The following is an 11,909-nucleotide window of genomic DNA, read 5'->3' on the forward strand; positions in this document are numbered from 1 at the left end:
ACCTGGAGCTTCCTGGGACACCCACAGGAGCCATGACAGAGAGTGACCATAAAAGGTCAAAAAGTGGGTGGGGACCCAATTCCTGGAAATCCTCATCCCTTCCCCAAAAGAGTTGGAATAATCCTCCTTCTCCTTAGCACATGACATTACCCAGCCTATAAAAACTTGCAACCCCACACCTCATGGTCACTCTCTCTCTTGCCTTCTGACACAGCCTGCACTCTATGGAGTGTGTATCTCCTCTTACTTTAAACTAAACACCCCACACCTCTTGGCCTCTCTCCCTCTTGGCTGTTGAGATGGTCCCCATTCTGCCCATGGACTGTGCATCCCCTAAGCTGCTCTCCCTTCTGACTGAGACAGACCCTGCAGGGTCTATGGAGTGTGTCTCTCTCTAAATAAACTTGCTTTGCTTTACTGTGCCTCACTCTTCAATTCTTTCCTATACGAGGCAGGAACCTATTCTCCAGCAACACCCAGGCCCAGATCTCTTCCGCTGTTCCCTTTGCCCTGCCTGCCTTTACACCTGTCCTTTCCCAAGCCTTGCTGCAGTTGCTCCTACTGTAACTCCTACGGGTCCACACCAGTTAAAAAGATCCCAGCCTGAGGCTGCCGGGATTAACCTTGACATCTTACCCCATGCCAGGGTGTCCAGGTCCCTAGTCTAGTCTTGCCACCTTCTCTAGTTCACAGTGGACCTCCATGCCAGGGCTCCACCAACATCCATCACACTGTGCCCACATTCTTCTGCCATCATGCAGCCAATAGCTACATTGGCCCAAGGCTCTGCTGATTTGCAAGTTTTCATTACATCCAATCTCTGACCTACTCTGACCCACATCGCTTCTTGGAGGTAGTGGCCTGTGTGAATGTCTGAGTCTTGGGACCTGCTGACCTTTGGACCTATCCTTGTCTCTTCAAGGACACCAGATGTGCTTCACCACAGTCACGTGTCAGGTGGGGCCCCATTACCCCAGTCACACAAAGGGCTGTAAAACTTTCAGTCCCGAGAGCAGTTCTCAGATTGAACCATGACAGGAGAGGAGGTAATTTATTATGGTTACTGCCCCCAGGGCTTGTAAAACTTTTCTCTCCATGGGTGCGTTTCTGCCACTGTGGGTTTCGGAGATGTGTGCAGGCAGAAGAGATAGGAAGCCCTCAGGGGAAACATTCATCAAAAGCGAAATACCCATATTGAAGGAAACTGCAGGAAACTGACTCCCTTGTGTGGGAGAATATTAGCATATAAATATAGAATCTCTGACATCAGCAGTTTATCTCCCTGAGTAGCAAAGGCCAAATGCCACAGGTGAGGACCAGAGGTCCCCACAGTAAGGGAGCCAGGCTCAAACCCACATGGGGGATGAGATGATGTGGGAAGTACCAACTGGTGGGGGGTGCTGGCCAAGATCTGCCAAGTCCAGGAATTGCCTTGTTCCTTCATGCTATTCCCAAGAGATCTGTATACAGACATCTGATCAAGCCATGTTGTCCAGGGAGGAAATTTTCTCTTCCTGGAACTAGAATTTTGGAGCTGGTAGACACAAATAGAGCAAGTTCTGGTGCTGGTCATGCATCTGAGTTACCTGGGAGCTTGTTAACTACACAGATCCTGAGAGTCAGAATCTTCAGGGATGGGGCCAAGGGTGCCTTATCTTTCACAAGTACCGCCCCCGACCTGCCCCTGGAATAACCACCAACCTGGCAGGGATTAGAGTCGGGAGCCACTGGACCAACATTAAAACCAAACTCACTTTCTCGCCCTGGTCTAGCTGGGGTCTGGAGAGTTCTAATAAGACAGCGTTTTATCATTTCCCTCCAAGATGCAGGTAAAAAGTCTACACAGAGAGGGAACGTAGCAGAGTTGAGGAAATGGTTCCCTTTCTCCTCATCAGTGTCAAGGTTATCATTAACACATGTTGTCTCTGATAAGTGTCTTTGGTCTCAAAAACAAGACCCTGAGCTGGCAACACCTGGAAAGACACAGCCTGGGGTACCAGCCAGGAGTTTGCCCAAGAGAATCTGGGTCAGCGCATGGAATGGCATCATGGAGACAAGAATCCAGTGGTGCTAAAAAAAAATTAATAATAATCCAGGTGCCAGAGGCAGGCAGGAAGAAACAGCAGCATGCATGAGAATTCATCCATCATCTGCTCATCTGTCCATCCATGCATCCATCAACACATTATTTCATTCAGCCACCAGTTCAGTCATTCAAGGATTCAACCAACACGAATGGGTAAGTAAGGTGCACAAACAAGCCCTGGTGTCTGCCCTCAGGGAAGAGTTTCGTGCAGGAATAGTGAGTACTAACAGGCATGCCATCCTCCCATTTACCCTTAACCACACAGACATGCATCCTTTCCCAGAGGGTCCATGTGTCACCTCAGGATCCTTCAAAATAGAGCCTTTGGGCAGCCACTGCTAATTGCTGGAGTTGCAAGGCAAATGCAATTGCTTCCTATACTTAGTTCAGAAGAGGGAAGAAAGGGAAATTAGCATTATTGGGTATTGTACCTATTAGACACACAATATCTCATTTAATCTTCAAAACAACCTTTAACCATTCATTCTATTTTCCCCCTTTAACAGGCTAAAAATGAGATTTGAGAGATGTTATTTAATCAGAACTAGGACTGAACTTGGCTGTGTTCCCAGGTGTGTCTAGAGCCAGAGTGTGTTAGTTCCCTTTATCAGGCCATGCTGCCACCCAGTGCACACCAAAAGTTGGCAGGATTGAGCTGGGTGAGTGGATGACATTGAGATGCCCCACCAAGCTGGGCGTGCAGATGGGAGAGCCTGGATCTCTGTGTCTGAAATGACAGAGAGGGCCGAGAAGATGCTCAGCTGGACCTCCACAGCCTCCTGCTCTGCTGCCCTAGGCGTTAGGGCTGGAACATCTCTCCTGGAAGAAAGGCTCACACCACAGGATAGAAATAAACAGATAACAGTTAGGGGTGAACTTGGAGCCAGAGAAGAAGTTCAGTTGAAGGGAAGTTTTGTTGTTGTTGTTGTTGTTGTTGTTGTTGTTGTTGTTGTTGTTTTGGGGGGTGGTAATTCGGCTAATTTTTAAATTTATTTAAATGGAGGTACTGGGGATTGAACCCAGGACCTTGTGCTTGTTAAGCTTTCCCCCCTAAAGCTCATCTTAGAGCTGCTGAAGTGAAGTGAATATCTGGGTATCAGTAACTAGAAACAGCAAATAGCAAGATGGGCAAATTCCTTTCCAGGACAAATAATACATGGCCTAGTTTTTGAAGTTTCTGGATTTTCTAGGCCACCACATTAAAGCATTGACCTGGGCCTATGTGAGACCTTAGCACGTCAGTCCCTGAGACTAAAGCAATGGTGTTGGTGAGAATGGGCATCATCTTGACAGAAAGGTACAGAAAATCAAGGCCCCTGCTATAAGCTTCCACACAACCCTATGCTGGGCTGGTGACAGATGGCTCACCCAGGAGCCTGGTGATATTTTTCACTTTCCATGTGCGTAACCTGGCAGTGAAGAGGCACAGCTGGTCAGGGCTAGGTGGCAACTTTTTCTTCCTTTGACTCCAAGATTTAGAGTTTGTTGGAAAGTCAGAGGTGCCTGGGTTGACTACATTCTGTAAACAGAGCACTGTTGTATCTCCCAGTTCTCCAGATGCTAAAGAAACAGTAAGTTCATCATGCAGGCTCATTACAACTTTCCACGGTCACCGGGGCCCTAGAGGTTTGGAAGACATAGAATGGTATATTATTAATGCTTTCTCCGTTGCTTAAAATCCAACTGGACAGATAGTTTCCCTTTCTCCCTAATATTTTTAGGTAAGATTAGCAAATTCAATTTCATGATAATCCTGTGAGCAAATCCAAATGCTTCTTTTTCCCCACCATCACTGACACAAGAAACTCAAGAGACAGAAATAGGGAAAAGTAAGTCAAGTCAGTTCTCTTTGGAAAGGAAGTCTTTATCCAAAGGTAGCTTTCAAGCTTTGGAGCAAAGTGTGCTTTGTGGAGGCAGAACAATCCGGTGGTCTTTGCCATTCGTGTTCAGACCCTCCTCACCACCTGACTCTTCACAATCCCACTTCTAGGAAGTCTGTCCACACCTCAAGTCTCAGCGTAGAAGTGTTACCGAACCTAAACTCATTCTCCTTGCCACATGACAGGCCAATAAATTGGGAGACAAGGTGTTGGGGCAAGGAATAACAACTTTATTCAGAAAGCCAGCAGCTAAGAGGATGGCAGACTAAGGAGCTGGAGAACCATTCTACTCAAGTAAGAATTCAGGCTCCTTTTATACTAAAAAGGGGAGGGGGTGTGGTTGGCTTGTTGCAAACTTCTTGATGTAGGAATTCTTTGTTCTTGGAATCCTTTGTTCTTGCAGCTGTCCATGTGGGCCAGATCATGGTGTCCCTGTACTCCAACAAAACAAACATTATTTTCCATTCTACAACTTGTTATCTTTATATAAGTGCAAAAGCATTAATATCCTTAAAGGTCAGAGCCTTCACAATAGGCTCTCCAGTTTCCCAGAGGGACTAAAGGCAACATTGTTTTACAAAAGGTGCAGAGCTGGCAAGACTAAGCCTAGAAAACAGGGCACAAGGTTAAAGGAAAAGGAACAGATCTAACACGGAGTCAAGATTTGTTCTTTTCTATTACAGAAGTAGTGAAGTTGCTGCAAAGCCCCAGCCCTAACAGCTGGCTGTTAGAACTTTAGGAGACTTAGTCTTCATCTGGTGAACCAGACCCTCAGGAAAGATGGTAAGTAGTGTGGAAGTAGTGCACAGAACATCAAGGAGCTGCTGTGTACACACAGTGGGGGTGAAAGGTTGGGGGTGGGTTCCTGGTGACCACAGAGTGGAAAAGGCTGAAGTGATGATGGAAGAGGCTTTCCTTCCTGAACCAAAGGTCTTCTATGGGCCTTGCCCCATAATAAAGGAATAATTAGTGGGTATAAATACATGGATGATCCATCAGTGAATGGATCCTTATCTTCTATCTCTCACCTCCCTGCCTTATCTAGGCACTTTTATTTTCCTTTTCCTTTTCCTCTCTGTTTTTGGATGGAAATTCAGGAGCCATGGGTTTGAGTTTTGGTAACCCTCTTGGAGCCTCTTCAGAAAGCCTTCCCTATGAACTGATCCCTTAGACACTTTCTCCAACTGAACTCAGTTTTTCAAATGTGTTTGAGAACTCTCTGATAGAAAATTCTCAGGGGAAAAAAAAAGCCCCTCAACTTGAAACAGACAATGAAGTTTTTCCTCCTTATCTTCACACAGTCATAAAGTTTGCATCCTAGTCTAGAATTCCCACCCCATCAAGTACTATCCTGAGTGTTGAAATGCATCCCAATGGAGACACAGGTGTGCGAAGAGCTGTGAGGACACAGTGCTGGGCCCCAGGGATGTCTTAGCAATGCCTGCTGCTTTTTCCCTTGTGAGGTCTGCTGCTCTGTTAATATTTAAGTGGGAGATTATATCCAGGGTTAAAAATCTTTCTCTCAGACTTTCACGTCCTGCCAAGAAGAAGTAACAGAAATCAATGTATCCTCCTGTCAGCCGAGGGAGGCTGAGGTGCGGTTCTAGGAGGTGAGCGGCCCAAGCGAAAAAAATGCACGAGGAGTTGCCATACCACTGGACAGACTTCTGCCGGAGACACCATGGGGTTAACAGCACTATTGCCACAGGGAAGTGTATGCCTATGATGCACCTATCCTGCTATTTATCTGTTCTCTGCAGCACATGTGCAATCTGAGTTTCTTTGTTCATCAGGCTTACAGAATATCTCTAGCCCATGTGTCCTTCTATTTTCTTTGTTCTAAATTTTATGTAATTGACACAAGCGTATAGCAATTATTTACTGCATACTACAAACATGCTCTGATAGTGGCCTTGGGTCCCACGGCCTTAACTCATCTCAAGGCCAGCTCACACGTCCTTCCTGGAATATCTAAACAATACAGAAAAGTATATGGAACAATTACTACCAAGAGAGTAGTCAACTGAGGCATTGCAGGTCAGTGACTCCTGAGAAGCAGAGGCGGGTGGGGAACCCAATAACAAGGTGAGCCATAAGGTTGTCCCAGATTACTACCTGGAGAAAGGGTTTAGGCTATAGTGCAGGGAGGGGCAACCAGAAAGAAAGTGGAGGTTGATCTGAGTTCACTGGACAGAACTGAAACTCAAGAGTGGTAAGGCAGCTTGAGTTCACAGGACTGAGCACTGAAGAGGACAGAGCTGCCCAGAGAGAAGTATAGGGGTTATCACACGGTACCTTCCAGGATTCTACAGCGTATTGATCCGCGAGCACATGCCTATGAGGAAACTAACAAAAGCATGAGAAGTAGCCTGAAAAAGATCAAGGAGCAAGTGCCTGGACCTTCAACAGTTTCCAGTGTAGTGCTTGCTATCTAAAGCCAGAGCAGAAAGTGTTACAGTTGATGGGGTATCAGTTAGAGCACTAAGTTCTTGCCTCAGCAGGGGAGAAAATTCACCTTAGACTCAACATTGTGTGGATGCTAAGCACAAGCCATGGAGTGATCTGTTTCAATCAACTCAACTGTGTCCCAGAAAGAAACAAACAAACAAAAAAGCTCAAGCGTATTTATAGGACTACAAATGTATCCGGCACCCAAAATATCGAAATTTACAATGTGACATCCAGTCAAAATTACTAGGCATGAAAAGAAGCAGGAAAGCACAAACCCATGAGGAGAAAAATCAATCAATCAAAACTGACTTACGGATTCTGGTTCCCGGATAAAATGCATTAGACGTGTTATTTTCTATGCCTCCCTCTGACTTCAGCTAAAACCACTGGGCATTATAGTTCTGGCAAACACAAGACTCTGAGAGGTAGAGAGAAGGGGGCAGACTGGTCAGCAGACTCAGGAATCAAGAAGTGATACAGCGGTATGTTTACTGGATATTCCTTTTGCCTAATATGTTACAGACTGGGTGCTGAAGAATTTGGCATCTGAGAAATGCCAATGGGCACAAACAATAAAAGCCCACCTGACTAGGGTGGTGTTTGAAAAGGCCAGGTAGTTAGCTGGGACTTTCATCCCTACCTGATAGTAAGGAGATCTGCCTCCTACCACGGAGTCAGCGTGTGTCCCATGGGAAGCAGCAAAAGGCACAGCATCAGCAGAAGCCCACCAGGGGACTAGAACATCACTCATCATCATCAGAAACCATGGAGGCCAGAAGGAAGTGTCACAACATTTTTTTTTTCTAGTGCTGGGAAAAAAAAAAAAAAAAGAATGGTCATCCCAGAATTATTTTAAATGGCTGGAACTACCTTCAGGAGTAAAGAGCGAATCAAGAAGTGTGAAAACAGAAAAATAAGAAAAAAATCAATTATCCAAAGAGTTGATTCTCTGGAATAATTAATAAAATTGAAAAATCTCCAGCAAGACTCGTGTGTGTGCGTGCGTGGGTGTGTATTTGCACCAAATTACCAATATCAAGAATGACATGGGAGATACCACAACACACACTGCAGCCAGTCAGAGGATTATAAGAAAATCTATGAACAGTGCTACACACATAAATACTCAGTGTGCAGACAAAATGTATCAATTCCTTAAGAAGCAAAAGCTACCACAACATGCACAGTTTGAGATAGGCAATTTGAACAGCCCTATAAATTAAAGAAAATTGAATTTGTAATTTTAAAATCAACTGGAAATGAAATATCCAGGTCCAGATGGTTTTGTTGGAGAATTCTACATACACATACAAAATAAAAACATCAATTCTACACAAACTCTTCCAAAAATTATAAGAAGAGAAAGATATTTCCAATTAATTTTATGAAGCCCCTATTGCCCTGATACTAAACCAGAAGAAGAAAAAGACCATACGAAAAGAAAAGAAAAGAGAAGAGAAGAGAAGAAAAGAAAAGAAAAGAAAAGAAAAGAAAAGAAAAGAAAAGAAAGAAAAGAAAAGAAAAGAAAAAAGAAAAGAAAATAACTGTAAACCAAGATCTTTAATTAGTATAGATACAAAAATCCTTCAGGAAATATCCGTATGTAGAATTCAGCTGTATATATACATAAGAAGACACTATGACCAAGTCAGGTTTATTCTAGGAATGTGAGGCTGGTTAAATATTAAAAATCAACCAATATACTGGACAGTATTAACAGGCTAAAAAGGAAAACCACATGGCCATATCAATTCACTCACACACACACAACAAAATTCAATACCTATCTCACAAATAAAAGGATAGAAAAGTAGGTTTGAGAGAAGCAGTCCCAATTTGACAAAGCACAATTGCCAAAAAACCTTCAGCTGAAATAATACTTAATGGCAGAAGAATGAATTCTGTCTCATAAACCAGGAAGAAGATAAGGATGTCTGTGCATACCACTACTATTCGTCCTGGTGCTGGAAGTCCCGGACAGCAAAGTAAAGCAAGAAAAGGGAATAAAACATAAAGGGATCAGAACAGAAGATGTAGAAAACTGTCCTTCCTTTCAGATAACATGATCATCTATGTAGGAGAGCTCAAGGAAGCTACAAAAAACCCAAAAAGCCTCAAAGCAATGAGTGAGTCCAACAAGATCACAGGATATGTTATCAATATGAAATATAAACTGGATTTCTATGCACTAGCAATGAACATATGGTAAATAAACTTTAAAAATACAATAACATTTAAAATCACTAATGAAATACATTGCCAAGACATGGAAGCAATTTGTGTCTATCAACAGATGAATGGATAAAGAAGATGTTATACATATATATATATGTACTTTATACACAATGGAATATTACTCAGTCATAAAGAAAGAAATTTTGCCTTTTGCAGCAACAAAATAACATAGATGGACTTGTAGGGCATTATGCTAAGTGAAATACGACAGAGAAAGACAAATATTGTGTGATATCATTGATATGTGGAATCTAAAAAATACAACAAACTAGTGAATACAACAGAAAAGAAGCAGACTTACAGATAATGGAGAATAAATTAATGGTTACTATTGGGGAGGGGATATAGAAAAAATAGGGGTGGGGGAATGGAAAGTACAAACTGTTGGGTGTAAGGCAGGCTCCAGGGTGTATTGTACAACTTGGGGAATACAGCCAATATTTTGTAAAAACTGTAAATGGAGTGTAACCTTTAAAATTGTATGAAAAATAATTTTTACATGAAATACATAGGTATAAATCTAGCAAACATGTACAGGATTTATATGTTTAAAGCTGCAAAATGTTAATGAAAGCAATCTAAGAGGAGCTAAATTACTGGAGAGATTGTTTTCATGGACTGAAGGACTCAACATAGAAAACAAGTCACTATTCTCAAAATTGATACTGAGGTTTAACATATTTTTTAAAAATCAAAATACCAGTAAGGTGTTTTTTTTTTTAATCGATATAGGCAAGATTATACTCAGATGGATTTGTAAAGGCTAAGGAACTAAACTAGATAAAACAAATTTGAAAAAGAAGCATAAAACAGGAGGATCAGCACATTGATTTATTGTACAGCTACCGTAGTCAGGGCTGTGTGCTACTGGTGGAGAGAGAGACACAGACATCAGTGACATAGAACAGAGAACCCAGAAATAGACTCACACAACTACAGCCAATTGATTGTTGACAAAGGGGTAAAAGCAATTCAATGGGAGGATAGCCTTTTCCACAAATGTGCTGGATAAAAACCAGACAAAATGAAATGCAGGAAGACTGGGTGCCCACAGACAAAAGCAAAAAGGAGCCTCACACATCACATAAAAATTAACTCGAAATAAGCCATACCTCCAAGCATAAACTGTGAGAATATTAAACTTTTAGAAGAAAACATAGGAGAAGAAACTTCTAGGTGAAGGATTTCTAGACATGATGCCAAGAGCATGATCCATAAAAGAAAAAAAATGATAACTTGGACTTAAATTTGAACACTTTTGCTCTGTGAAAGACTGGTAAAAGGATGAAAAAACTGAATTCTGGGAAAAAACATTTGCAAACCATGTATCTGAAAAAGAACTAGAATATATAAAGAACTTGCAAAACTGAATGGATTAAAAAAATCCAATTGCAAAATGGGCAAGAGATATGAAGAGGCGTTTCATCAGAGAGGATATACAGATGGCAAAAAGGCACATGAAAAGATGTTCAACATTGTAAGGTGATTGGGGAAATGCAAATTAATATCACAAGGAAATATCTGCATATCTGTCAGAATGACTGACAGAAAATATTGATAACACTGAATGCTGGAGAGGACGCAGAGAGACTAGATCACCCATACTTTTCTAATGGGGATATAAAATTGCACAGCCACTCTAAAACCAGTTTGGCAGTTTCTTAGACAACTAAGTATATACCAGTCACGCAGCCCTGCAGTTGCACTCTGAGTATTTATCCCAGAGAAATAAAAATATAGTAACACAACAACGTATACACAGATGATTATAGCAAGTCTATTTCTAGTAGCCCAAGCTGGGAACAAACAAAGGACCCTTCAATAGTTGACAGATTAAAAAAATCCAATGCATCCCTGCCATGTAATACTGCTCACCAATTAGAAGGAACAAAAGATCAACTTACGCAACAACTTGGGTGAATCTCAAGGGAATTTTTGTTGTTAGCCAAAAAATTCCACTGCAAAATGTCACGTACCATATTATTCAATTTATATAACATTCTCAAAATTATAATATTTTAGAGACGAAGAACAAACTGTGGTTTCCTAGTAGCAAGTTGGGAGAGGAATAGGGAACGGGTGTGGGTATCAAGGGAGAACAAGGGAGTTCATTGTGATGATGGACTAGTTCTGTATCTTGATTGTTATGTCCTTACAGGAATCTGTGCATATACAAAATGTGTCGTACCAATGTCAAGTTTCTGATTTTGATATTGTGTTACAGTTATGTAAAATGCATATTTTATAAGTTATGTATGTTAAGAAAGTTGTGTAAGGTTGGGGGAAACTGGGTAAACAGTTTATGAGATCTCTCTGTGTTATATTTGTCACTTCTTGCAAATATAAAATCATTTCAAAATAAACAGTTTCAAAACAGAAGATTAAAAAACTGACTTACTAGATACTGACAGGCATATATAGAATATATAAACAGGATTATACTGTATAGCACAGGGAAATATATACAAGATCTTGTGGTAGCTCACAGCAAAAAAGAATGTGACAATGAATATATGTATGTTCATGTATAACTGAAAAATTGTGCTCTACACTGGAAATTGACACAACATTGTAAACTGACTATAACTCAATGAAATTTTTTTGAAAAACTAAAAATAAAAAAAATGGACTTAGGGATAACAATCATAGAACTCAGAATTCAGTAGAAAAGGAGATTCAATCAGTTGTTTTACTTGTAATCCATATGTTCAATAAACTAGACCCAACTTTATACATGTTAAGTAGAGACATAAAAGATATTAAAAAGTTCCCAAACTATTGATGAAGATTATGGTGTGTGAAAGGAAACACACACTGGATGAAAGTAAGAACAGATTAGCTATTGCAGAAGAAATGGTTAATGAACTTGAAAGCGTAGCAGTGCAAATTATACAAAATGAAATCCAGAGAGAAAGAAGAATGAGGGAGTGGGGACAGCAGGGTATCAGTGAACTGTGGGAAAAATCCCAAGGGCCCAGATATACATAATTTTAATGATAAATGGAGGGGAGGCACAAACTACATGGAGAGATAATGACTAAAATTAATAAATTAATAAAAACTGTAAAGCCATAACCCACACTCTCAGTGACTGAAGCATAAAAAAAGGGCACCAAAGCACCTCATAGTCAAATACCTCAAAACAAGTGATAAAGGGAAAAACTAATAATAAAGTGAACAGAGGAAAACAACACATCCACCTGTGCACAGGTAAAAGTGGAACTAAGGTAAGGATGGTAGCAGATTTTCCCCCTGGA

At 41.2% G+C, this 11,909-nt stretch overlaps 1 long non-coding RNA gene across 1 annotated transcript; it reads left to right on the plus strand.

Annotated features, from left to right (window-relative positions):
• The first annotated feature begins 488 nt into the window (after window positions 1–488).
• LOC116663855 lies at window positions 489–9,134 on the plus strand. The gene is made up of 3 exons (XR_004320222.1): window positions 489–498; window positions 1,535–1,537; window positions 9,028–9,134. It is a non-coding gene; the product is annotated as an uncharacterized LOC116663855 (long non-coding RNA).
• Window positions 9,135–11,909: the final 2,775 nt, after the last annotated feature.

Source organism: Camelus ferus, chromosome 5 (genome assembly GCF_009834535.1).
Source record: "Camelus ferus isolate YT-003-E chromosome 5, BCGSAC_Cfer_1.0, whole genome shotgun sequence".
NCBI lineage: Eukaryota > Metazoa > Chordata > Mammalia > Artiodactyla > Camelidae > Camelus > Camelus ferus.